The sequence below is a fragment of the Peromyscus eremicus genome, chromosome 4 (assembly GCF_949786415.1).
Source record: "Peromyscus eremicus chromosome 4, PerEre_H2_v1, whole genome shotgun sequence".
Taxonomy (NCBI): Eukaryota; Metazoa; Chordata; class Mammalia; order Rodentia; family Cricetidae; genus Peromyscus; species Peromyscus eremicus.
Window position 1 is genome coordinate 91,453,122 of NC_081419.1, and position 26,791 is coordinate 91,479,912.

At 42.2% G+C, this 26,791-nt stretch overlaps 1 long non-coding RNA gene across 3 annotated transcripts in view; it reads left to right on the plus strand.

Moving 5' to 3' along the window:
• The window catches only part of LOC131909476 (uncharacterized), a 224,323-nt gene that overhangs the window by 54,218 nt on the left and 143,314 nt on the right, over nucleotides 1–26,791 (plus strand). Inside the window, exon 4 of one of the 3 annotated variants that reach the window (XR_009378859.1) lies at nucleotides 6,942–7,591. The exons of the other annotated variants lie outside the window; for them this stretch is intronic. This is a non-coding gene — a long non-coding RNA (uncharacterized LOC131909476). Of the gene's footprint in view, nucleotides 1–6,941; nucleotides 7,592–26,791 lie in introns of those variants that run through there. 3 annotated transcript variants of the gene reach the window in all.

A 26,791-nucleotide genomic window follows, 5' to 3' on the forward strand; every position in this document is an offset into this window, starting at 1 on the left:
AAAGAGAAAGCCATTGGTTAAGAACAATTAAAAGATGTTTTAAAGGAGCCTTAAAACTGAATCTATGCAGCCACAAGGCTATTGGAACCATGGGATTTTAAGCATCTAGTCAAAACCATTATCTTCTCCTGAGAAAGATGTATGTTCCCAGTACTCCTTCTCTCCATCCTCTCCCAACCTGATTCTTCCTGTTCTCATGTCCAACCCTACATCCAGACTCCTTCCTCCCCATCCACTTGTGATGTCTATTCTATTTCCCCTTCACAGTGAGATTCATCAGTCTCCCCTTGAGCCTCCTTTGTTACTTAGCTTCTTTGGATCTCTGGATTGTAGCATGGTTATCCTTTATTTTGCAGCTAATATCCACCTATAAGTGAGCATGTTTGTCTTTCTGTGTCTAGGTTACCTTACCCAGGATTATATTTTCTAGTTCCATCTATTTGCCTTCAAATTTCATGATGTCATTGTTTTTAACATATGAGAAATACTCCATTGTGAAATGTACCACATGTTCTTTACCCATTCTTCAGTTGATGGACATCTAGGTTGTTTCCGGTTTCTGGCTATTACAAACCAAGCTGCTATGAACATCCTTGAACAAGTGGGAAAGACAGCTGGGATCAGAGGCATGGCTGGGATGAGCTAGAAACCTAGTACAATGGAAACTCCCAGGAATCTATGAGGGTGACATTACTAAGAACCTTGGCAGTAGGAGATACAAAACCTGAATTAGGCATCTCCTGTAATCAGACAAGACTTTCAGTGGAGGGATTGGGACCCCAACCCAGCCCCATAACCTCTGACCTACAATTTTCCCTGCCTATAAGATATGCCAGGACAAAGGTAGCACATAAATTATGGAATGTCCAACCAACGACTGGTCCAGCTTGAGACCCATACTATGAGAGGGAGCCCACCCCTGACAATGCCTGGAGGACTAGGACCCACAGGCTGGACAGAGGCCTAGGACAGAACCAAATATGACTGCCAAAAAAAGAAAAAAAAGTCAGTGAAATGATTCCTAATGATAGTCTGCTGTACTCATAGATTGCTGCCCAGCCCACTTGTCATCAGAGAGGCTTCACCCAGCAACCGATAGAAACAGATGTAGAGACCCACAGCCAAACATTATGTAGATCTCAGGGAATCCTGTGGAAGAGGAGGAGGAAGAAAGGATTATGGGAGCTCGTGAAACCAAGGACATCACAAGAAAACCCACAGAATCAACTAAGCTGGGTTCATAGGGACTCACAGAGACTGAACTGCCAATCAGGAGGCCTACATGAGACTGACCTGTTACCTGCTTTTGGGACCCTTTCCTCCTCCTGGTTACCTCATCCATCCTTAACAGGAGAGGAGGTGCCTAGTTTTACTGCCACTTGATATGCCATAGCTGGCTGATACACATGGGAGGCCCGCACTTTTCTGAAGAGAAAGGAGAAGGAGTGGATGGTGAGGAAGGGAGGTTGGGGGGAGGAACTGAGAGGAGAGGAGGGAGGGGAAACTGTAATCATGCCAGGGGAAAAATAATTAATTAATAATAAAAATTGAAAAATAAAAATATATGCTTGTACAAAATTCTGTAAATGTCTTGAGGTGTTTTTCAGATCCCTCTGAAGCTCAACTCTTGGATCCATAATACAAACCCGATTGCAAAGACAAGTCCTTTATTTGATACAGCAGGTGATGCCTGAGAAAACATCAAGATGGTTGCCTTGGCAATTGTGAGAGGGGTAAATAGAAAGAGATTGTCACAAGGGTCATCTTGGAAGGGAATAGCAATGTGAGGATTTTAAATATTTTAAGAGTATGAGCTTTGGTGGAAAGTTCTACAGCCAGCCTGGCGAGACCAAGGCCGGTGAGGACAAAAACAGAGCAGTGCATATGTGACCGAACAAAGACCACCTTGTTGACTCCGGAGTCCTACGTGAACTAATAAGCCACTTGGGAGGGCAGGCTTTGAGGAGAAGAGGGCTGAAAGGTTTTTAACTTTGCAGAAAAGAGGGTGCGGCTGACTTCCAAGTTCTCTGGCTCCTGGAGACTTTACCAGGGAACAGCACTGATAATAACATCACATCGGTAGCTGGATCTTAGAATTTGTATTTCTTGTTGCTTTGCATCTGTGTCCCTTAGTAGACTAAAAGGATCCCGGGTGATGATTGGAGCCCTTAGTTAGGGAAGAGCCTCTCTCATTCACTTTGTAATTAGTAGAATTTATTCTGCATCCTTGGTGTTCCAAAGATGGTGCTGTGTGCTGGTAATAAACGATTACTGAAAGATTGACATAGTCTCTGACTCTGTGAAATATGAATTTCAGCCCAAACGTTGACATACAAAACAGTAATGTGTGAAGAGAAAATTCAAGGGAATCCCAGGGAAGCAAATGCATAAAAATGATAAAAATACTTTTATCTTTACTGCAACAAAATACCAGACATTAAGACATGTAAGGAAGGGAAAGTTTCTTCTGCCTCCGAGTTCCAGGAGATAGGTTCTTTTCCGATGGGGAAGGCAGATTGGCTGAAGCAGGATGACGCTGCTCACCTTGCCTCCACAGGCAGGAAGCAAGGAGTGAACAAGAAGCTGCGCTGGGTTGTAAAACTACAAAGCCATTATCCTGTGACCCACTTCTTCTAGCAAAACTCAACTCACTAAAGGTTCTATAGCCTTCTCGGATAGCACCACCATCTGAATACCCAGTGTTCAAATACATGAGCTTGTGGGGGTACATTTTACCTTCTAAACACAGCACTTTTCTAAGCAAGTGTGAGGAGAATGTTTTCTGGAGGAAATGGAGATGGGTTAGAGTGAACCAGCAACAGAGGAGGAGCAGAATGTTCTAGTGAGAAGAAAGTGCCATGGGACCAGCTGATGTTTCAGAAAAAAAGTGAATGGGAAGGGGCTTGTGAGGGGGAGAGAGAAAAGAAATGGTAGGTGCTGGACCACACACACAAAGAAAGAAATGGCAGGTGCTGGATCACATAATGCAGCTCTTTGAGACAGGCTAAGAAGTGGGAACTACTCATTGTACATGGAGGACATCAGAGAGCTTTGCATGAAGAGACAGCCAAATACACTACTATTCAGCATGTGTGACTGCTACAGGAAGGAAGAGAGACATTGACAGATGTCACATTAGTATGTGGCTGTTCCAATTCTGAAGACTCTAAAACTCTTGGGAAAGACAAATTCAGAAGTAGTCTTGCCTCATGTACCTGGTTAGATGCCTCATATGTATCTGTGTCCTTGGGCATCGGACTGGACTTCAGGAATGGGTCAGCCATCATAGTTATACTTCCTATCCTTCTCTGTACATAGACCCAGTGTTATTTGTCTGTTGGAAGTTATAATGACACAGCTCCATGCTGGTCCTTCAGGTAAAGTGCTTGTGTTCCATCCTTGGGAGATAGGGAAGCGCAGTGATTGTGATGGTTTTGATGAGTTATCCTCCATAGTCTCTGACATCTGAGTATTTGGTCCCCAGTTGGTGGAACTGTTTAGGAAGGCTTAGGAGGTGTGGCCCCTCTAACCATGGCCCTCACTGGAGGCAGGATTTGAGAGTTTAAAGACTCATGTCATTTTGAGTTTGCTCTCTCTATTGTGTGCTTGCCATTCATGGTGCAAGCCTTTGGCTTCCTGACCCTTGCCACTTGCTGTCATGTCTTCCTGCCATGATGGACTCTAATCCCGCTGGAACTGTAAGCCTGAACACTTTCTTTTCTAAGATGCCTTGGTTGTGTTTTGTTTTTTTGTTTTTTATCATAGCAACAGAAAAGTAACTAATACAATTATAAAGCTGTGAGCTGTTTCTCTCCTTGATCTCAGCTGTTACTCCTGCCTGGCCCATGGGAGGACACTCATCTAATAAGTGAGATGGAGAAGCAGCTCAGACTTTGCATGGCCCAGCCTCTTCTTGGTCCTGTCTATGTGGTGCTACCTCCTATCTGGGTCCTTCTGCTTGGTTCAAGCACTTGTAGCTTACACAGTGCTCTCTGCTTCTGCAGTGCGGAGGTCTGTACTTCAGAACATAAGTTCTATTTATAGGACCATATTCTGCTTGTCACTCAAAATGCATCCTTAAATTTAGCTACACAAAGAGTAAGGATGACATGTTAATTCCCAGCTTTCTTATTCCTGTATCCATTTTTGTTTGATCTGAATTTGAGAGAGAAGAAACTAATTTTATCGCTTAGAGTCTGATAACCCGAGGGTGATTGGATTTCCAGGTTCCTGTCTTGTCCTTGCTGATGTCTGCATGCTATGGGAGACTTATATTTATTGATCTACTTCATCTTTAGACAGTAAGAGAAGACAGACACTTTAGTCTGGAGAATCAAAACAGGCAGGAAGGTTATGGCGTTGTTACCTTCTTCACCTACCTTAGCTACCACTTATTTTCTACTACTTTCTTTGAGAAAAATGAGAACACTGGGTAGTTTGAAGGAGGCCACTTTGTCATCCATCCACAATGTTTAAAGAATTGGTAGAAAGATTAGAAGATGTCAAAGGCTGGAACAGGCAGCTTAAGGGTTTTCTCTACAATTCTCACATTCATACATTCCATCCGATGTCCAGGGAGCCAGTGTTTCAATACTAAGTTAATGCCTGGCTCCATCTTATTTGTTTAACCTTAGTTTTCCTTTCCATTATTTTCTTAGTTGTGTTAAGTTTATTTTCTCTTTCTTTATTGTATACACCTTTACATGGTTCTTAAATCATATCAGCAACAAGGTGGAGATCAGAGAAATAATCAAACCTTCCCCAAATATTCAAGTCCCTTCTAATCTGCTTGGCTGCTGTTTACACTAATGTGTGGAACTGGATAGTTTAAAGCCATTCATGCCTCCCATGAAAGCATAGCAGAGTCTGACAGAAGTGAGTTTTAGAGATTGCTATGATCCCTGCCATCTTAAGCTAATATCTGTTTTCCAGATGTCTTTATTTTTAATTCTTATTTAAATTAATTCAATAGATTTTGCCAGTGACTCTGAAACATGCTCAAAGTCAAATTTTTAGCTTTGTGAGACTCAGACTCAGCCTACATAGTATTCTATTGCTAAACATCTCCAAGAAAAGCCCAAGCACTTCTTACAGATCAGTTCAGTGCTTCCCTGGAGTTTTCATGGATTTTGTACAGTGTTGACTGGTTGCTTCCTTTTGGGGGAGGGGTGGGGAGATAGATCCTAAGGCATCCAACTCTGCCAATGCAGTCCAATAAGTGGTCCTAGATGGTATGATTGATGGATGCTTAGATCACAGTGAGCTGAGAAACGTACATTTCAACTGTCCATTCCACATTTGTAAAGCATTAACTGGCACTGATATCTTTTTAAGGACCATGTTCATCTGCTCTAACCATTTTATTGTGACTCTGTTTTCAGGAAGTGCTTCTTACCTGGCTTCTGTGTAAGGTGCTAGCTAGCCATGTCTCCTCCAGGAACCCTGGCTCCTTGATGGCTTTATAAGGAAGTAAATTTATAGGCAGATACTGGGGTCATATAATCCATCTTACAACTTCCCAGCTCTACTGCCATATTTTATGAGTATTATTTCTTTTAGCACCAAATTCTTAGTCTCTTGTCTACAGATGCTTCAACCTACTGAGTACAATTTCTTTATAGTGTAGACATGCATTAAATAAACATTCTATTCCTTGGTTATTCCCATATTTTCACCTTTCATTCTTGCTTATTTGTGTGTGTGTGTGTGTGTGTGTGTGTGTGTGTGTGTGTGTGTGAGAGAGAGAGAGAGAGAGAGAGAGAGAGAGAGAGAGAGAGAGAGAGAGAGAGATTTGTATTTGCTGAGTTGGCATGGCGGTAGGTCCCTGCATAGATCTAGAAGAAAATACCACTTGGTAATGACAGATTTGGTAGGAAAACTTTTTCTTTCTTAAGGATTAAAAAGAGGAAACATGTGCCATGTTGAAAGGATGACATGTGTAATTATCATCCTCGATGTAAATAGAAATATCCCTCTGTGGTCAAGAGGCGTCCCATGGCTCTGTCCTCCAAAAGACACAGCCCAGTGGCACTAGATGCCTACTTCATTCAGGGGCTGCAGCAGATGAAGACTGATTTAAGGGCGCAGGCCTGTTTCTGTGTTTGAATGTGTTATTTACACTGAAAATCCAAGACCTTCCCATTGGACTATCACACAGAAGCGAAGCACCCTGAAGGGTGTACTTTGAGACCTTCCTACCTTGTACAGTGCTATATTGAGCTATTCCCAGAAGCATTCCAAGAAGGAGAGGCAACTGTTTACATCCCCTCCTGTCTTCACCCCCTCACCGGCCCCAGCAGGGGTGTGGTGGTACCCACAGCTTTTCCTCTTCATCTAAGTAATAGGAGGTGCTGAAAACTGTCTCTGGCTCTCTGTGACCATCCTTTTTCCATAAAGACCAGATGCCTCTGAGCTCTGGAATTCTGTAGGTAAGGAAAGAACACACCCCATCATCTGTTATTCTATCATCACATGAATTCAGAGCAGGTACAATTACTTACTCCATTCTGGGAATTGTGTTGAATACCAGAGACCAACATGGAGCTTGTGTGTGTGTGTGTGTGTGTGTGTGTGTGTGTGTGTGTGTGTGTGTGTGCGCCTTGTGTCCAGAAAGCCAGTCATTCCCTCAGTAGTTCCATAATTCCAGATTTATGAACTGCTTCTCATTCACTAGATATAATTGTTGAAAAATATAGTAGTTTGAGGATTAACTCTTAAGATACCCCCAGTTCATGCCCAAAGCTGTAGGCAATACCAATACCTATATGTTCCAGTGTTTTCCTACATATACACATCTATTAAAATATATAAATCTCATACCATAAGAAATTAAAAACAACAGTATTAAAGGAATTATAATAATACACTGTCATAAATATTAGATATATTTGGTCTTTTTCTTTCAGAATACCATTTGTAACATGTCCTTCCTTCTTGTGCAGATGTGGCATCATCGGTCGGTGTCTAGGAAATGAGATGAGGAAAGGTGCATGATGTGGGCATTGTGACATAGCACTGTTTGACTACACAATGATTGTGTAGATAATCACTTTGAATCTCAATCTGATCACTAATGTAGCTGCTAAGTGACTAATGGGTGGGTAGAATACATAGTGTGGAAGCAAGGTGCCAAAGAATGATTTATGTCCTGGGTGGAATGGAATGGGATAGCTAGGGATTTTGTGACACTGCTCTGAGTGATAATGTTAGGTGTCCTTTCCTGTCACTCTGCACCTTAGTCCCTTGATACAGAGTCAGTCACTGAAGTTGGCGCTAGGCTGGTGACCAGCAAGCTTCAGGGACATCCCGTCTCCCCAACCCAGGCCCGTGGTTACGGACGGAAGTATAATCATGCTTGACTTTTCAAATGAGTTCTGAGGATTTGAACTCAAGTCCTCGTGCTTGTGAAATAAGTGTTTTTACCCACTGAACCATCTCCTTAACTCCTTCAATATTTCATTTCAGGTTTCCATAGTGCATTTGAGCAAAAGAGACCTGAAAACAAAGCAACTAAATAGATAAAGGGGGTAGAGAACTATTCTACAGCAGTAAACAAAACTACTACTACTACTACTACTGCTACTACTACTACTACTACTACTACTACTACTACTACTAATAATAATATCATCATGGTGCTTATATTCTAGTGAGGGAAGAGAAGAAATAAACAGTAAAATACCAATCACTTATTGTTCTTTTATGTGCCAATTTTGATAGACTATACTTTCTAAATGTCCAAGTACACACTAATTGAGATATTGTGGATGTAGTTGTAGATATAATAAGAGTCCTTTGATACTTGGCTTTAAAACAATTGAACCCCACAGGCTGTTGAGTTTGATTCAATAAGCTGAAGGGAGTTAAAATGGGACTGCTATGTCAGGGTTCCTTTCTATATCCTGACTTCTATAGTTACTCAGAATAACATTCACAAACCAAAAGATTCAGAGCTAGATTCCACTCATGAGAAAGAGTATGATGTGTGGCATTTGTCTTTCTGGGCCTGGGTTACCTCACTCAGCATAATATTTTCCAGTTTCATCCATTTACCTGCAAAATGGGAGAAGGGCTCAAAAAGTCTCATCCCTAACTACAGGCAGTTGAGGGCTGTCAAGGTAAAGAAAGTCAGTTTTCTTCAGCCTGAGTCCCTGTGAATACAGGCAGCATTGATTGGACCAATTTGTATAAGTATATATGTATACACATACACACATGTATTATATACAATATATGACACATATCATATATACACATTATATATCATATATATCACTAGAAAAATATTATAATATATTAGAAGAAGGAGGACATGAATTTTAGAGGGGCATTTTGGAGATAGAGATCTAGGAGGAGTTGTAAGGAGGGGGCAGTAAGGTATTGCATTCTTGTATAAAATTGTAAAAAGCAGGGTGGGATGGGCTGCTGAGGCTTGTTGGAGAGGAGAATTCATTTGTGTCCTGCAGCTTCAGTCCATTCTCAAGTGGCTAATGTGCCTTCTGTGGAGGTCAGGCCTGTGGACGCTGGACCTGAGGCAGCCCCACAGTCCCCAGGTCAACAATTCCTTGCAACAAACTCCACTGTGTTATCGTCACCGATTTTCTCTTTTTCTGGTTGAATTCTGTCTGATAAAGTGCTATACAGAAAAACAATGCAGGATGAGGTTTAAAACTACTTGTGGAGTCACTGTTCAGTATCAGTGAAATTCACTCCTGCAGTCTTAGTCCGAGTTATATGCTATGAAGGGATGCCATAACCAAAGAAACTCTTATAAAAGAAAGCATTTAATTGGGGCTGGCTTGCAGGTTCAGAGGTTTAGTCCATTGTCATCATGGTGGGGGGCATGGTGACATGCAGGCAAACATGGTACTGGAGAAGGAGCTGAGAGTTCTACCTCTTGGTCTTCAGGCATCAGGAAGAGAGAGAGACACTGGGCCTGGCTTGAGCTTTTGAAATCCAAAGCCCACCCCCTCAGTGACACACTCCAACAAGGCCACACCTACTCCAACAAGACCACACCTCCTAATCCCTCTCAAGTAGTGCCACTCCCTATGGTCAAGCATTCAAATGTATAAGCTTATGGACCATTCTTATTCAAACCACTGCACCTGCTATCATGCTTATTTATTTAATTAAAAAATGTGTGTGTGTGTGTGTGTGTGTGTGTGTGTGTGTGTGTGTGTGTGTATGCATCATGTATACCTGAGTACAGGTATCCACAAAGGAGATGGAGTCAGATCTCTGGAGCTGGAGTTTTAGACAATTGTGAGCCACTTGATGTGGGTGCTGGGAACTGAACTCAGGTCTTCCACAATAGCGGCACATGCTTCTCACTGCTGAGAGAGCTCTCCAGCCCTATTGAATCTTTATTGATAAGCAAAAAGAGGAATACTTTGGAAGTGTCTATGAAGAAAATTTACTTCAGATAAAGACGGAATTTTGTTTAAATTCTGTAAGGTTTAGTTAGATTTCTTCCCCCACACCTTGTGCTTTTTCTCTTTCTTAATCTAGCAAACAACCCATAGCAATATCGTATGATTATTATAGAAAAAAGTCTGTCACATATACACCACCTAAAGGTATTTCTGCTATGCTTTAACTGTGATTCTTTTCCTTCTGTCTGTTGATACCCTCTTACTGAAGCCGGCAAATACATGCGATGCAACTCAGGATTTTCTCCTCACACTCTGTTCCTAGGACCAGCTCAACCCCAAGACACACAGGCAAGGAAGCCTGCTCACTAACTAACTAACCAGGCTGATGGACTTGAAAAGATGGGTATTAAAGACCCATGGGGGAAAACTGGGCTTATCAGTCTAAATCAGCCTACTCTGCCATCTTGTGGAATACTGACATTTCCAAGATCTTTGTTAAGGTCTGTATAGGAATATAACATATTCAAGCTTATCATTAAATATCTTCAAAATAACCAGTTTATTAATGAATAAATAAGTGCTGTTTTGTTTTTAAATTAAAACCAAGGCTTCAAGTGGGCTCTTCTTTGGCACATTCTCTTTTTGTTAAAGGTCTTCACAAGGTTGGCAAGGAGGCAGGAGATGGGAGGAGTATCATGGTATGGGATAGATCTCAACACTGTACTTTCTGGGCATGGGAAATTACTACCTGTCATTTCTGTATACATTTAGCATGGAGATGAAGTGCAGAGAAATAACATTCTACTTGAAATAGTCCACAGGCTCTGTATACCCTTGCCGTCTCTGGTTAGTAGGACAGGAAAACCTATTTCCCAGGAGGCTTGCCTTTGGGTAAGGAGTCAGTATTCATCTCTGTGGTTCATCTGGAATGGTATGAACCTCCAGCTTTATGGGGGGTACATGATGTGGTTTCCTCCAGGAGCATATTAAAGAGCTTCTGCGTCAGTAACTTCTGGCTCCAGTTCAGCATTTCCATGGAAGAGGATGAAATTGCATTTACACATCTTGAAATAAATAAATACGGGAACCAGTATTACATGTCCATCTTATACTTTTACCGTCTAGGTGATAAGAACACAACAATGTACAAGAAAGGTGAGTTCTTGTTTACATGATGATCATCAATGGGAGTCAATAAAAAAACAAATAATGTATATTGAATACTTTCTATATGCAAGTTCTCTACTGAGGTAATCCTGTGTATGGCAGGGAAGCACAGGTGGCCTTGGGGTGTGCCCATAGGTGGGAGGAGGCTTGGAATGGAGGCCTGGGCATGCACAGGAACCAGGACACTGGAATCCTTGGTGGTATTAGAAGAGGTCTAAACCTGAGTCCCAACCAGGAAATGCTGCTCAGAGTGAAAAGATAAAATCCAGAACAAGTTTTTTCAGGAACTGGAATCTAGCTCGCATATTAAGGCAGATTTCTATCTGGGCAAAGCAAGATGCAGGACCCATACTAGGTAACTATGACTCTAACACTACATGCCCAGTGAGTACCGTGCAGGCAGCCAGCAAGCAAGCAATGAGCACTTGCTGAGAAAGAAGAAAACATAATAGTAAAGTATACAGCAGAATAAAGTGGTCTAGCATCAGAAACACCACGATGTCCTCTGCCAAGAAACAGTTTCACCCAGGGCTCTGGGGACTGTGCTCTGAAGAAGTCAAACACTCCCTTTGTGAAGATGGACAAAGTTTGTAGGGTGGCTAGTCTTTACTGGATGATGTCTAGACTTCTGGTCACCTTTACAGACATTACTTCCCTACTAGACATACCTCAGTTCCCTGAGGGACATGGGGAGTGAGAATGGAGGTTGGGACTCTGGAAGCCGTTTCTAATACCATCTCCTCCTCTGCTTCTGTGTTTGTAATGTAGCCTGGGTGAACTGGAGAATTTCTAGGGACCATTTCTGGGGCAACTTTAGTCTTCTAAAGTCTAATTCAGCATCTGTATTAACTTTATTAGGTCAAAATTGTTAGTGTCTCATTGCTAAGAGATTTTGTCATCTTTGGGAAAGGAAATGATAAAATATTTATATATTTTGCGCATATATTTTATATGGCACATAATACACAGAATACTATGCAGCCTGATATACTAATCTAATAAACAATGCATATTAGTTATATAAGGAATCATATACAATCTTATATGATATATATATCAGAATATGTTATATATTTTGGTTTATCTATAACATACAATTGTACAAATTTTTGTATACATAGTTATACACATTAACATGTGTTGCTTGGCCTGCAGAAAGTTACCAGGAACACCATTCTGAGTCCTAGACTTCATAGCACAGCTCTGGAGACAGGGCATAGACCATGTGATTTCTAACATTGCCTGTGCAGCTCCCTTGTTGTGGGCAGCCCCATGTAAGTATTAAGTAAAGGAGTACAGAAAGCAGGCTGAACAGTGAGCTTGGCACCTGATGCTGGCTGCATGGAAGGAGCTAGCATCATGCAGAGGTCTTAACTGGGTAGGAAGGACAGCAGAGATGTGAGTAAATGGAATAACACTGCAAGCAGTCACCGCTAAAGCAGGGCATCTTTGTGCTAGCCCTGGGCTGCAGGATTTATGAGTAGTGTCCTCACATGGTCCTGGGGAGGTATGTGTTGTTGTCCCTGCCTTGCTGGTGAGAAAACCGAGGCTCAGCAAGATCAGCTTATTTATCTAAGGAGCATGCCTGCACAGGGTCTTAACTTTTCCTAAGCAAATAACTGGATAAGTAAGGCCATGTAGCTGGCAAGCAGAGACCACGATGGCAGTCAGGCTTACCCAGAGACAGACCCCTGCTGCTCTTTCTTCTCTGGGGCCTTATTTCTGCTGACAGTAAGAAGGCTACTGGAATAATATCTATCAGGCTTGCTTCTGAGCAGAATGTCTGTCCTTGCCCTTAAGGAAGCCCTGCTGCCAGAGTACACTGGTGGGATTATGTTACCAGCCAGGAGTAGCCAGCTTGCCTACTGTTATCTACATGAAGGAATGCTGTTTTGCTCTTTCCCCCTGACTGATACTGAAATTGAGAGAGGGAAGCACTCCAAGCACAACATCTCATGCCGGGGGAAGAGGTACCTTCACGGGATCACACTGTGAATTTACTGAGAACACACTGAAATCATTATTCTGACAGGTCAGGAATATTTTCCCATCCAAAGCCAGTGGCCACGTGTGCTGGGCACACACCGTGGCATGGCTGAGTTGGCTTCCTGCATAGAGCGGGCTCACAGCAGGAGTCTGAGGGACACTCCCACTGGGGAGGCAGAGTCATTTGTTCCACAACAGAAACATTAGAAAGGTTGGAGGCAAGGACTCCAGCCTGAGCCTTTGATGGTGTACTCCCAAGAAGCCGCCTATACATGAGTGTTTTGACTCCAAAACCCGAAAGCACATGCTGTACTTTTACTCTAGGATTCCAACTACTATGGGCTCAGGGCCTGGGTAGAGTATGTTCACATGTGTTAAGTGATGAGCCTGTGAGGTTGAGGATCCATCTTCTAGTATACGTGTGTTAGACCATCAGGACAGCAAGTCAAAGTGAAATAAGCCTTTGCTGGTTCCTTCATCTCCCCTAGAGAGTCTCTCTGTGATGAAAATGAGCCATGGGAGAGGGCTGCTCTATGTGGCTTTAATGTAGTAAAGCCCTACTTTAGAAAATCAGAGGGCCTTAGATAGATGAGCCATTCTACTGGGTTCAGCCTTGATTTGTTTAGTTTTATGTCAGCTTGACAAAAACTAGAGTCACTGGAGAGGAGGAAGCCTTAACTGAGAAAATGTCTCCATAAGATGAGGCTGTAGAAAAGCCTGTAGGATACTTTCCCAATTAATGATTTGTGGGGGAGAGCTCAGACCATTGTGGGTGGGGCCACCCCTGGGCTGGTGGTCCTGGGTTCTATAAGAAAGCAGGCTGAGCAAGCCGTGTGGAGCAAGCCAGTAAGCTGCGCCCCTCCATGGCCTCTGCATCAGCTGCTGTGTCCAGGATCCTACCTTGTTAGAGTTCCTGTCCTGACCTCTTTCAATACTGGACTATGATGTGGAAGTATTAGCCAAATAAACCCTTTCTTGTTCAACTTGCTTTTGGTCCTGGTGTTTCATCACAGCAACAGAAACCCTAACTAAGACAAGCCTCATGCAGTCTTGCTGAAATGGATTAGTTCTGCTTACACAGAACTTAGAAGGCAGGGAATTAGTGGCCTGTGAAAGAGGAGCCATGGGAAGCCTGTCTTCTCAAACAGCCAGGAGAGAGAAGTCAGGTGGCCTAAGGACTCTAGCCCAGGAATATTCCAAAGTTAGGATGATAGCTTCAAAACTGTACCTGATGATGTAATTTGAGAAAGTGCTTTTAAGATGTATAGCGACTACCTGTCTCTCTCTTAGTTTCATAGCCATGGAGGGAGACTCCATAAAGTTAGGGAAGGTTTCTCTGAGGCACTGACCGAATGTCTTTCAATGACAGAGAGTTGCCATCTGCTTTGATTTGCTATCTGACACCCTGCTTCATGGTTTAGGCCATATTCGCCCATTTCCTAGACCCTTTCCTATTTCATTTGTTCACGGGGGGCTCTATATCAAATATCTTTCAGATCTTGATTCATAGTGTATACCTCCTTGGAATTTCTGATGAGGCAGTTGCCCCTAGCCTGGAGCTCAGCTCAGCTCAGGCTTTGGGAACAGTCTTCTTTCTGCCCAGGCCAGGGAAGGATCCAACTGTCCAAATCTGAAATCAGCCACACTGAACTCCCCTTGCCCCCAGCACCCTCATCCAACCAGTCACCAATGTGGGCTTGATGCTAGCTCATCAGTTTCTCTTGACCCATCTCCTGAGGTCTTATCCTTAGTGTGGGCCCTTGTAATGACAAGGTACAGTTCTTGGCCTGGGCTGCTGAGGGATCTCTTCCTTAATCCTCTTCAGTCCTTCCTCTACCTGACTGGTTAGTGTCTTTCTGCCTCTCAGAGCTCACAGCTTCTCTGTGTTTACTACTTTGCTGTCTAGCACAGCCTGCAAAGTATGTCATAATCTAGTGCTCACTTGTTTCTGGGGTTCTTTCCCTGCCTGCCTTTCCTTAGCGGATTCCCATGGAACACAGCTCACATTCACTCTCTTCATGCGTCCTCCAGTGTCAGTCTCCTAGATACACGCCCATGGCTTTCCAAGTCAATCTCCTAGATACACATCCATGGCTTTCTAAGCCAGTCTCCTAGATACATATCCATGGCTTCCCAAGTCAGGCTTCTACAGCCCTCTTAAAATTTTTGTTTTTAGCATTTGGTAATTTCATATAGCTATATGATATACTTAGGTCATATCCACCCCTACTCCCCACCTCAGCTCATATCCACCCCTATTCCCAACCTCCAGCTCCTCCAGGAGTCTTCACACACACACACACACACACACACACACACACACACACACACACACACACACACCACTTTATGTATTCCTTCTCCTCTTTTTCCTCTTCTTCTTCTTTACCCACTGAATACAATTAATGCTGCCCATGTATGCTTGGGTGTGAGACCATCCACTGGATGGGCAACTTAGCAGAGGCCACACCCCTGAAGAAAACTGACTCTTCTTCTCCCAGAAGCTGTCAACTGACAATAGTTCCTTGGTTAGGGGTGGGGCCTCTTCCGTACATACTGAAATGTTGATCGATCTTGTGCTAAGCAGGCTGTTATTGTAACAGCTGTGTAATACTCTTAGTGACTTTTCTCCCCCTATAGCCTGCAAAGCACCTTCTGGCACTGTGAATGAAAGCTAGCCAGCAAGGAGAAAACTTCCAGGTCAGTACAAGCTGGATTCCTCCATGTCTTGTGACCAAAGTATGTGGTGTCTTCAGCAGCAGGGTCTTACCACTAAGTTCTGGTGAACCACCAAAAACAATGATGGTATCCTTTATTGTTTTGAGGGTTTCTGAGACCTTTCTAACCAACAACTCAAAGAGGAATATTGCACACATGGCACTGAGCTTGGTAGCTTATGGATTCTTGGATTCTGGGAGGATATATATATATATATATATATATATATATATATATATATATATTTCCACGTGAATTTTTCCAAACATATTTATTGTATCCCTCTCCCAACCCCATACTCTGCTCTTCCCTCTCATCTCACTCTCTACTTAAACCTACCTCCATTATTTCTTGTCCCCCATTCATACCACTATGACTTCTTTAAGTACTTTCTCTTCCCACTGTGGCCCCTTTCCAGTTTCCTGGCTCCTATAGACACTTAAATTTAAATGTACACAAATCTAAATATTTGATGCTGGAATACACATGAGCAAGAACTTGTGGCATTTGTCTTTTCTAGATTCATGTTATCCCATTCAGTGGGATAATGAAAATGTGGTACAGATACGCAATGAGATTTTATTCGGCTGTCTTAGTTCTTATCTTCAGGTCCAAATAAAAGTGTCCCCCTTCACATCCCTCCAGTATCTATACCATAGAATCATATGGCTCCTGGGAAAGCAAACGGTGACAGAAATACGTGACTCAGTCACTACTGTTTCACCTCCACCTGTGCTAGACTGAGACCTCACAGCAGGGAGAATTATTTCTTTATTTTAAATGGAGATCGAGAGACACTTGCTGATCTAGCACAAGAGTGAAGTTTTCCCCCTTTTCATCTCTGTCAGCCCGTTTGGAAGTCCTCTTCCTTCTGTCTTCTGCCAGCAGCGACCCTTCTGTTTGTTTTTGCTGGCAGTTTCTCCTCCTCTGCTGCCCGTGCGTCCCTTCCCAAGTGCCTCCAATCCACAGGCTTTTTCTGTTTTTGCACTGACATAAGCCCAGTAGTTGGTTTTAAAGCTGGTAGGAAACTCCTACAGTGAAGTATGCACCCAGCAGCCTACATGTTATCTAAGATTCTGCTTTGGGGGACTGGTACCTTGTTTGAGAAGACAATAAAAACTACTTGGCTTGGGCTTGGATTCTAAAGGAAATAGTTGGGGTGGGTGACTCAAAAGAGTTTTGATTTTGTAGCTGCTGTTTTCATAACAAATAAAGCACCATTTTGGCTACCTGCACTTGGCTGACTTCAGTGTGCAATTAGGAAGGCTTGAGGGGCTTAGCCAGCAACAAAAGTTCATCTGTGTTTGTCCTGATGAGGGAGATGTGTATGCCCTGGAAGATCTAGTCCAAGGTCACCCATTGTAAGAAGTAACAGGAAACCTTACTCTTATTGGCTATACATGAATATGAGATACCTGCCTGGTAGCATTGCAGCAACCAGAAATTCCTACTTGATTGAACAGTATCGCATTTCACATTCCTTCAACCACCAAACTTCAGGACAGCCTCCTTTGTTTTCCCAGCATCAGTAACACTGCAGAGTGCCTTGGTGCCTTTTGAATACTCACTCATTCTCACCAAACCACTGTAGTAAACATTAGTACAGTAATAAAGTGTCAGTTTTAAGGGAATTGAAAAAGGGAGCTTATTAAATTAACTCAAATAAAATATATTTATTGCATCACAAAAATAATTGTTTTATAGTCTTTTACCAAGCACTTTCACCTTCCTTGGAAAAGGTATCTGGAATCTTGTCTTCCTGTTGTCATCCCATGAGTGTTACGGAAGTGTCTCACCAATGGGTCTGCAGACTCTCTTCATGTCATTGATTGGAAAGGGTGTCTTATTTCTGAGCTGCAGCAAGGAATGACTCCATCTTGGAAATAAAGGCAATAGATTCAGAACACACTGTTAGCTTGTGTTTTATTGAGAGTTGTTTCCATCAGTTGCTGTATTTGGGTAGAAAGGTCAGAAGTCTAGATTTAGGTGGCTGTGACACTGATTGTATGGCTGGGATGCATTGTGTGCACAGGACTCTCAAATGAGAGCATTATTCTTTATCATCAAATCATGAAACTACGTTTGATTTTGCTTAAGTATAGGTATTTTCTCAGTTGTAGACCATTCGGCATCAGCAGTGTTTTTATTTGGTCTACTTGTTTTTGAACAGTACTCTTATGTACATTTGGTGGCTGAAAGCTGATAGCATTCCTTACCTTCAACATTTATATTAACACTGAGCCAAGGTCAGGATTCTCTCTTTTGTATTTTTTTTGTTCATGTGGCAATTATTCTGTGTGAGTGAATGAGTGTCCTTCAGGGGCTGACTTTCTTAGTCAAGTGTATACGTCATGTCTTGTCCTTCATCCCACAGTTAAGTATTGCATATAAAACAAAAATTGATAAAAAAATTTCAATTTGGTAGTGCAAGTTTTCAAAGATCAGATATGTGTTATTTTTGCCAATCACTTTTTCCTCATATTTAAAGATTTTACATATTCTAACAGTCAACTGTCCATTGTGTTTGGATGTAATTTTCAGTACAATAGAAGTAGTAATTACTTTACTACATGTACCCTGTGGATAATAGACAATATCTAACAGATGTTTCTGAAAGTGCATATATATGTACATATATACATATATATGACTATATATATATACATATACATATATAGTCATCATTATAGTCTCATAAGATGTTTTTACTTATCGAATTTTTCTTTTTGCATTCTTTCTACCCTATCCTTCTGAATGACCTCTGAACCTAAGGAAAAGAACATATGATGTTAATTCCCCACTTAGGACTGAGCATTCTGAATAATTGTAAGAGCCAGAGGCGATGGTTAACTACCAGGAAACACTGGACGAAGTTTGGCAGTTTCATAGCAATATGAACTCACAGCAGTTTGTGACAGCATGCACAGCACCTGTGCAAGCTCAATCTGGTAAAATCCCAACACTGACAGTGGAGGAGAACACAAAGTCCTACTCCTAGCTCAGGAGCTATTGGCAATTGACAGCTGCTGGGAGAGGCAAATCCAGTCTTCTTTAAGGATGTTGTCTTGGGTAGGTCAACTATACTTCAACAGAAGGCCACACAAGATCATAAGCGTAGCACCAACTGTACTTGATGAGTTAAAAGAAGAGGACATAATTGAGTGGGTAGGAAAGGGGGGTGGATCTTGGAAGAGTTGAGAGATAGGGATAAATATGCTTCAAGTATACTGTACAAAATTCTCAAGCAGTTATTGGAGGAAAAATTATTAATCAGTCTTGCACAGTCAACAAACTCCAATAACGACTGGCCTGGCAAGATATGCCTGTTTGTGCAATAGTGGTACAAATGTCATGTCAGTAACCATACCTTTTCTGGTTGGAATTAAGTCCCACTTAATGAGATGAAATCTATTCCTAGAACCATTATCAGGCCTAGAACTTATGACTAGACAGATTGTAAACCTTAGAAGAGAACTTACTACTATTATTCTGTTAAGTGGTCATAGTATTAAACTGATGACTCATGACTTAACTTTATGCTCATAGATTAATGCATCTTTTAACTTCATTAGAGAAACATTTATTTGCAGTAGATTGTGACTAACTCAGAGACCCACAAGTGACCAATCTAAAGAAAATAAGAGAATGCAGAATTCTCAACACTGAATGAAACCTATATATGAATCTCTATTCTCAAAAGTCCCAAGGATCATTGCAGAATTGAGGGCAGAAAGAGTGTTAGAGCCAGAGACAGTGGATGACTCCAAGGAAACTGTCTTTCTGAACATAAGACAGCTGCACATAGGAACTCACATATGATGACAGCATGTACAAGCGCTGTGCAAGACCAAAGCCAGACCAAATCCAAGGTGTAAGTGTTTTTCATGGGGCACAGGCCCTCAAGGTCTTCAGGTATCTGTCCCAACCAGGCAGCATCCCTCCTACATCAGGGATGTCTGTCAAGTTTATATATATATATATATATATATTCACCATTATAGTCTCATAAGATGTTTTTACTTATCAATTTTTTTGCATTCTTTCTACCCTATCCTTCTGAATGACCTCTGAACCTAAGGAAAAGAACATATGATGTTAATGCCCCATTTAGGACTGAGCATTCTGAATAATTGTAAGAGCCAGAGGTAAGATGTAAGTTCCACTGCAGCTGAGAAGCTATTGGTGATTATTAGCTGCTGAGAGAAGGAGGGTCAGTTTTTTCCAAGAGTGTAGTCCCTGATAAATTGACTATGCTCCAGCAGAAGGCCACACCAAGAATATTTGAGGAACACAAATTAGCCTTGAGAAAAAGGACACAAAGTTGAGTGGTTAGGGAAATGGAGTGGATTTTGAAAAAGTTGGGAGAGTGAGGGAGGGTGATTATGACCAAAATATATTATGTGAAATTCTCAAAGAACAGAAATTGGGTGGAAAAGTTTTTGTGTATTCAAATTTATTCATCACTTCCCATACTTTCTCCTGGAAACTAGGAGTGTTTTCACAGTTTTGCATCTTACAGAATGTTCTAGTGCTGGGATCATGTAGTAGTAGGTAGGCTTTCAGATTGGCTTCTTTAACTTACAAATACATGCGTGATTCCTTTATGTCTTCTGATTTCTTTCTTTGGCTGATGAATAATATTCCATTGCATTGGCTCACTACAGTTTTTTTTTTTTTGTCCTCACTTATATTTTTTGGCCAAAGTTGTTAACATGACTAGTGTGTCTTCAATGGAATAAGGAAGTGTCGTCATGCATATGAAAAAGGAAAACAAGATTTATTTTTTGGAAACTGTGTGTCACTATTCAGCCCAAGGTTTTGTGGTGGAGCTTACTATGCAATATAGGCTAGCCTTGAACTTGTGAACCTTCTATCTGAGTCTTCTGAGTCTCAGGTTATATGCATGTGCAACATTGGTCCTTTTGCAAAAAGGAACAAAACAACCCTTTAAAATCAGAAGAACAAGATCTCAAAACATGGCTGCCAGCTATACACACACTCCTCTATGTCTACTCTGAAGACTTCGTGTGTGTGAGAGACAAGGTCTTTGGATTCCTGAAGGACTCGATAGTTTTTTCACAGCATGCAGCAGGATCTCAGATCATTATCTAACATTATCCTGGATGGAGAGTGGAATGATAATGAACAAGGCCAATAACAGTTTTGGATGTCTAATACAGAGCACTTTCTCTAAAGAAGGGGCCATGCAGAAGGGGCCCCTGGGACATCACGGATTTAGAAGTTGCAGAAGTAATCACCATTTTGATGGCTGAATAAACAAATAGGATGAAAAATGGCACAGAACCAGAAAACTTGACAGACTTCCCTGACCTAGGAGGGATGCTGCCTGGCTGGGGCAGGTGCCTTAGGACCTTGAGGGCCTGTGCCCATGAAAAACACTTAGTATCAGGGAAAGAGCTGAGCTAGTCTAGAACAAGAGAAACTAGAAAGTGGAGATAAGTACATCAGGGTGAAGCTGAGGGAGAGGGCCAGTCTGAAAGCAGAAGAGAGCCAGTCCCTCCTTCTTCCTTGACCATCGGTATCCTTCCGGTCCCTCACTGACAGAATTTATGGAGCCCTGACTGGAAAAGTAGAAATGTGGTTTACAAAGGTCCATTCCCAACCTAAGGAGTGAGGAGGGAGTGTCATGTTTAGGTAATTAGCAAGGGATATGAACAAGCCTCCCATTAACTCAGGTCTCCTGTCCAGAATGTCTGCTCATTGCAACCAAAAAAACTCAAAGGAAGGTCTAGGCCAGACAGAAAGGAGACTCAGTCTGTTAAGCACTAAAGTTGTTCCTTCTTAATAGTTGTCAACTGAAAATATCAACCCTTCAGTTCTCTCAGATGATCAAGGAGGGTTTCAAGTTTCCCCCAGATGTGTACACTCAAGGAACTAGGAAGGACAGCGCTGCTACAAGTCTGGGTCCCCAGGATCCCCAGCATGTCCTACAATACACATTTCAATTTCTAAATCATCTATATCATGAAACAGACCCAGGGTTCACCAACTATCCATCTTCTTTTCCCTTGTAACCCTTTGCCTTCCCCAATTTTTTCATTCTTTTATTTTTGAGATTATAATTACAACATCTCCCCCTTTCCTTTTCTCCCCCCAAACCCTCCAATATACTCCTTTCTCTTTTTCAAATTTATGACATCTTTTAAAAATAGTTTTTACATGCAAATATGTGTGTCTCTATACATATTTATTCCTAAATATACCCTGCTCAGTCTATGTAAAGTTACTTGCATGCATGTCTTCAGAGCTGACAGTTTGGTATTGGATAACCAATTGCTGTGCTCTTCCCTGGGGGAAGACTATTTCTCCCACTCTCAGCATTCCTTAGCTGTCTTTAGTTCTATGTGTGGGGCTGAGGTCTTATGCCCTTGCCCTCATCCTCTTTGGCATATTTATTGATGTTATACTTGTTCAACTTATATTTTGGCAGTCATGTTGCTGGGGCTTGATGGCTGTAGTTTCTGATATTGATAAGAGACACAGTCTCACAGTAAACTACCTGATCCTTGGCTCTTACAGCCTTTCTGTCTCTTCTTCTACAACGTTCCCTGAGCCTTAGCTGCAGGAGGTTTTGGTAGGCATGTCCATCGGGACTGGGCTCCACAACTCTGTATTTTTAAGAGGATGACCTTCTCTGAGAGAACCAGTCTCAGTCAAGGGGATACAAGTAGCTGTGTTCCTCTGTGAGACCCTCCAAGCCTTCCACGATGTGTAATTTATCTATTTCCTATCATGAAATTGTCTTGCTTTTCCTTCTTCCCACCTTTTGCTTGGACTGGACACCACTTACTCTCTCTATAGTAGTGCAGTCTGGTTGGGGAAGTGTAAATCCCTGCCAGAGACAGTCCTAGGATGACACCCCAGTTCTGATGGTCACTTCAGGAGACAGTCCTAGGATGACACCCCAGTCATGATGGTCACTTCAAGAGATGGTCCTAGGATGACACCCCAGTTCTGATGGTCACTTCAGGAGATGGTCCTAGGATGACACCCCAGTTCTGATGGTCACTTCAGGAGACAGTCCTAGGATGACACCCCAGTTCTGATGCATGACAGGACACCCCTGCTCTGATGGTTACTTGCTCCAAAATCTTTGACAAGCTATTTTTACTTAAAAAATTAGAAATAAAAACTGCTAAGATATATGTGTTTTGTAAGAAGTACATGACAGAATGTATATGCTGTAGCTGATAGAAACTGGGACTCAGTGTATCCATCTCTCCCACTGGTATTTATTAAAGGAACTCTTCAGTTCCCCTTCTAAGATTCATCTTCCTACTTACCACATGTCTATGATAGGGCTTGGAGATAAGCATTTGTCTTAGACCCAGCCTGATTTCCTCTCCCCCTTTACTGAATGATATATTTTAATCTGATCATTTTTCATCAAACTCCTTTTCTGTCTTAATTATGTGGAAAATGGAAAAGTTCAAATTCCAGTCGGCAGTGGTCAAAGTCACTGAACTGGCATGGTCTGACTAACATTGGAAAAGTTTTCAGCTTTTGGGAAGAAAGGGCAGGCTTGATTTAGAGGACTCTGGCACCAGGGTCACATGGAAGGTTCCAGTCTTAAACTGCCATCCGCTTCAGCTTCCTGCCAGAAGCAGACTTCGGATACTATTTACCAACCGTGATGTACACACTGGCCTTAGAGCTGGAGATGGGGTCCTGTGGCTCAGGACAGTGGAAATAAAATGTTCTGGGTCTTTACAACATCATCCAGGCCTTTGGAACCTTTGACTGGAAGTCATAGCAAAGTCAGGCAGCCTGGAAGTGAATTACCTGCTGGACCAAACCTCACTGAAGAATCTTCACTCTGTTTGCTCCTTTTCACCCAGTGATGGTCAGCTACTGTCCAGCTGTGTCTTTAACCAGGCACTCCCTGGCGTTGTGGAAGTTCAGTTAGCTTTCAGCACCTGAAGCCACCAATGTCATTTCCCCTGAATTGTTGACGTCAGGACTCCGAGAGTCTCTCATCTGTCCCCTGGAAATGACACTATTTTCCATGCCTGAGAGAAGAGCCCAGGGTGCTTCCCTTTTCTCATGAGCCTTTGGGATGATAGAAAGAAGGCAAGCTTAAGAAGCTTAAGCCAAGTGAGGATTTCCTGCTGCTGTAGATTTAGAGTCCCAAACTCCATCCTGAAGCTTTAAGGGATGTTCATCCTCAAGAGTCTAAGGCCAGTCTCGGCATGGGGCTACTTCCTGCTGGTGAAGGGAGGGGCATCATGACAGGTGTGTCCACTGCTCTGTATTATCCAAGTGGAATTTTCTTGGCTTAAATGAAAGACTGAGCTGGCAGTTCAGCAAGTCAGAAGTATCACCAATATCAAGCCCCTCCTCTTCATTTCCAGGCATGACCTCTCGTGGCTGCAAGATGGCCGCTGCTTCTGTAGGGCCAACCTCCACATTCTCGTTTACCACATCTGCAACAGAAGCCAAGCCCAGGCTTCTCCACTGGCGTGCATGCTAGGAAAAGTTAATGTGACTCATTCTCAGATTCATGAAAGGTGACATTACTGGGAGCTTCCCTCTCGGATTTGAGGTATGAGAAGATTTACTTACTACCTAAGTCTTTCCATAACCTTAGGACATTTTCAGTCAGTCTCCATAAATGACACTATTATTTTCTCATTTTCACAGGTGAGGAAACTAACATTTAAAGCAGGGTTATTAATTTAAAAAAAAATAAGCATCTAAATTCATTAGTAGACCATGAAACCAATTTGATTGGGCACAGCTACCTTTACAAATTTGTAAACAGACTAGAATCAATGAAACAGTGCTTAGAATGAATCTTACAAGAGTAAGCACCATCTCATTATATGTTTTCAGTTTACATGAGTATACATGTATAGATATATGGGATATGCATTGCTAAATATGTTCTTATCACTAATTGCTCTCAAAATATTTGGGAAGCTATACTTTGAAGAGTTTAAGTTATTTAATAAGATCCAGAAATTATAATTTAACTCTGGCTGCTTGAAAGCACTCTTGGCTTCTCAGTCTCTTAGAGGTAAGGCTGAGTTGCCTAGAGAGCACAAGGTGGGTGAGTATGGAGAGGGAAGCAACCACTGAAGGTCTGGTAGAGAACAAAGAGGTGGCATGAACTTTGACCTTCTCTCACTGGGCTCAAGTCACAGAACTTCAGCAGGTGAGTGACAGCGGAGATCTCAAACAGCCCCTCCAAGCACACCCTCGTCGGCTGCCACTGGGCATGCTCATAGTCATGCCTGTATTCCTGTCTTTCCTGATTTGAACAACAAAAATAATTGTATTCAATGAATGTCATTTCCATGGAGGTTTATAAGACCAGAAGGGATCAACACCCAAATCCTGATTTGTTCAAAAGAGCGGGAGAAGGGATCAACACCCAAATCCTGATTTGTTCAAAAGAGCAGGAGATCTGAGAGGCAACAAGATACACTAAGTTCACAGAGAACACTAGCCACGGCAGCACAGGCTCGCAGGCCCGCTCAGCACTGGTTTACTGTGGACCGTGACTGTGGACCTCTCAGGAGGGGGTGCCGGGCTCTGAAGAAAGACTGTCTTAGAGCCTGAGGAAAAGTGCGTTCCACCTCTCCAGCATCTTCCCGGGTTTTCTGGAGGATTGGGGCCTTCTTGTGGGAGCACCAGGAAGTGAGAATGGAAAGGAAGTGAACAGGGTGGCCTCTCAGCTTATTTTTATATGAATAAGATGAAGTTTCCCTCCAGGCTATATTTATCAACCAGACGAGATGATTTGAGCCCGTTTTCCAGGGAGGAATGCACTGTGCAGGCTTTGTATTCCGCAGTACCTGTTGGAGGTTGAATCAAACTTTGATTCAGGTCTGGAAGTTTATGGTTCATTCAGCTGTGAAGCAGTTTAATGCTGGTAGAGTTCGGGGTTTGTTTGAGGTCCTGAGAGTTGTTAACCATTCTCCCTTTCTCGGGAGTGGCAAACTAGGATTCCATACAATTGCATTTTTCACATTAAGAAAAAATCTGTTTTTGTTAGACTTATTTCAGAATATACAGACATGCATGTGCACATGCACGCACATGCACACACACACACACACACACACACACACACACACCAATTGCTGTGAGATAATTGTCTCAGGAATGTGAGCTTTCTTTCTTGACTTAAATGTAGACGCTTGAAAAGCAAGTCTTATCTGTAACAGAGTTCCTCTGCTCATGATGAGATAGGATAATTAAGCAATACGACTGATATTTTTATATTTACATTGTAATATTTGTGGAATTTTTCTATAAAAATCAATGTTAGGATTTCTGTTGATGTGATAAAACACCACAATCTAAAGCAACTTGGGGAAGAAAGGGTTTATTTCCGTTTATAGACTGTAATCCATCATCCAGGGTAGTCAGAGCAAGAATTGGGAACAGGCACTGATACAGAGGTCACGGAGGAGTGAGTGCTGCTTACTGTCTTACTCCTTATGGCTTGCTCAGCTTGCTTTCTTATATAACCAGGACCACCAGCCCAGGGGTGCCACCACCTCTAATAAGCTTGGCCCCCCTAAATCGGTCATTAATTAAGACAATGTCCAGCATGCTTGCCTACATGCCAATCTGGTGGGAAGATTTTCTCAGTTCAGTTCCCCTCTTCTCAAATGACTCTGACTTTTGCCAAGTTGACATAAAACTAACCGGCACACACCAGATTGTCTGTAGGCTGTGAAAACTTTGTCATTTTGTTACTTCTTGATTCTGAAAAAAACTTTGTTTCTATACAAGCCAGTGCCTCTAGTAAGTGATCTTTAAGTTCTTGACCCCAAATGTAGACACATCATATCTCTTCTACTTTCTCACTCACTAGGAGGCTCTGCCATACCTCCTTCTTAATAACACTTTGAGATTCCACTCTCTACTCGGTAATATTTTAATCTACTTTATTGGAAGTACAATTAAAGCATCAGAGTATCTGCAGCCCCACACAGCCCCACATCTCCAGTATCATCTGTGTACATCCACGCATCTGGCTTCCCTTCACAGAATCCTGGTGCAAACCCTGCTTGACCACGGGACAGTCTTTGTTAAATTTGGATTCACTTGGCAAATAGTTTGTTAAGATTTTTTTCATTTCTGTTCTTGGGAGAGACTGACCCATTGTTTTCTTTCCTCATAATTCTTTGTCACATGCTAGTTGGGATGTTTGCTGCATTTTATAAAATTAGATGAGGAATAACTACCCTTTCTGCTATTCCCAAGAAGGATTTGTTATTTTGGGACTTTTCCAATAATTTTGCTTTAATTTTATGTGTATGAATGTTTTTTTGTTTTTGTTTTTGTTTTGTTTTGTTTTTTGTTTTTTTGGTTTTTCGAGACAGGGTTTCTCTGTGCAGCTTTGCGCCTTTCCTGGAACTCACTTGGTAGCCCAGGCTGGCCTCGAACTCACAGAGATCCGCCTGGCTCTGCCTCCCGAGTGCTGGGATTAAAGGCGTGCGCCACCACCGCCCGGCTGTGTATGAATGTTTTGTCTGTATATATGTCTGTGTACCACATGTGCACAGGCCAGA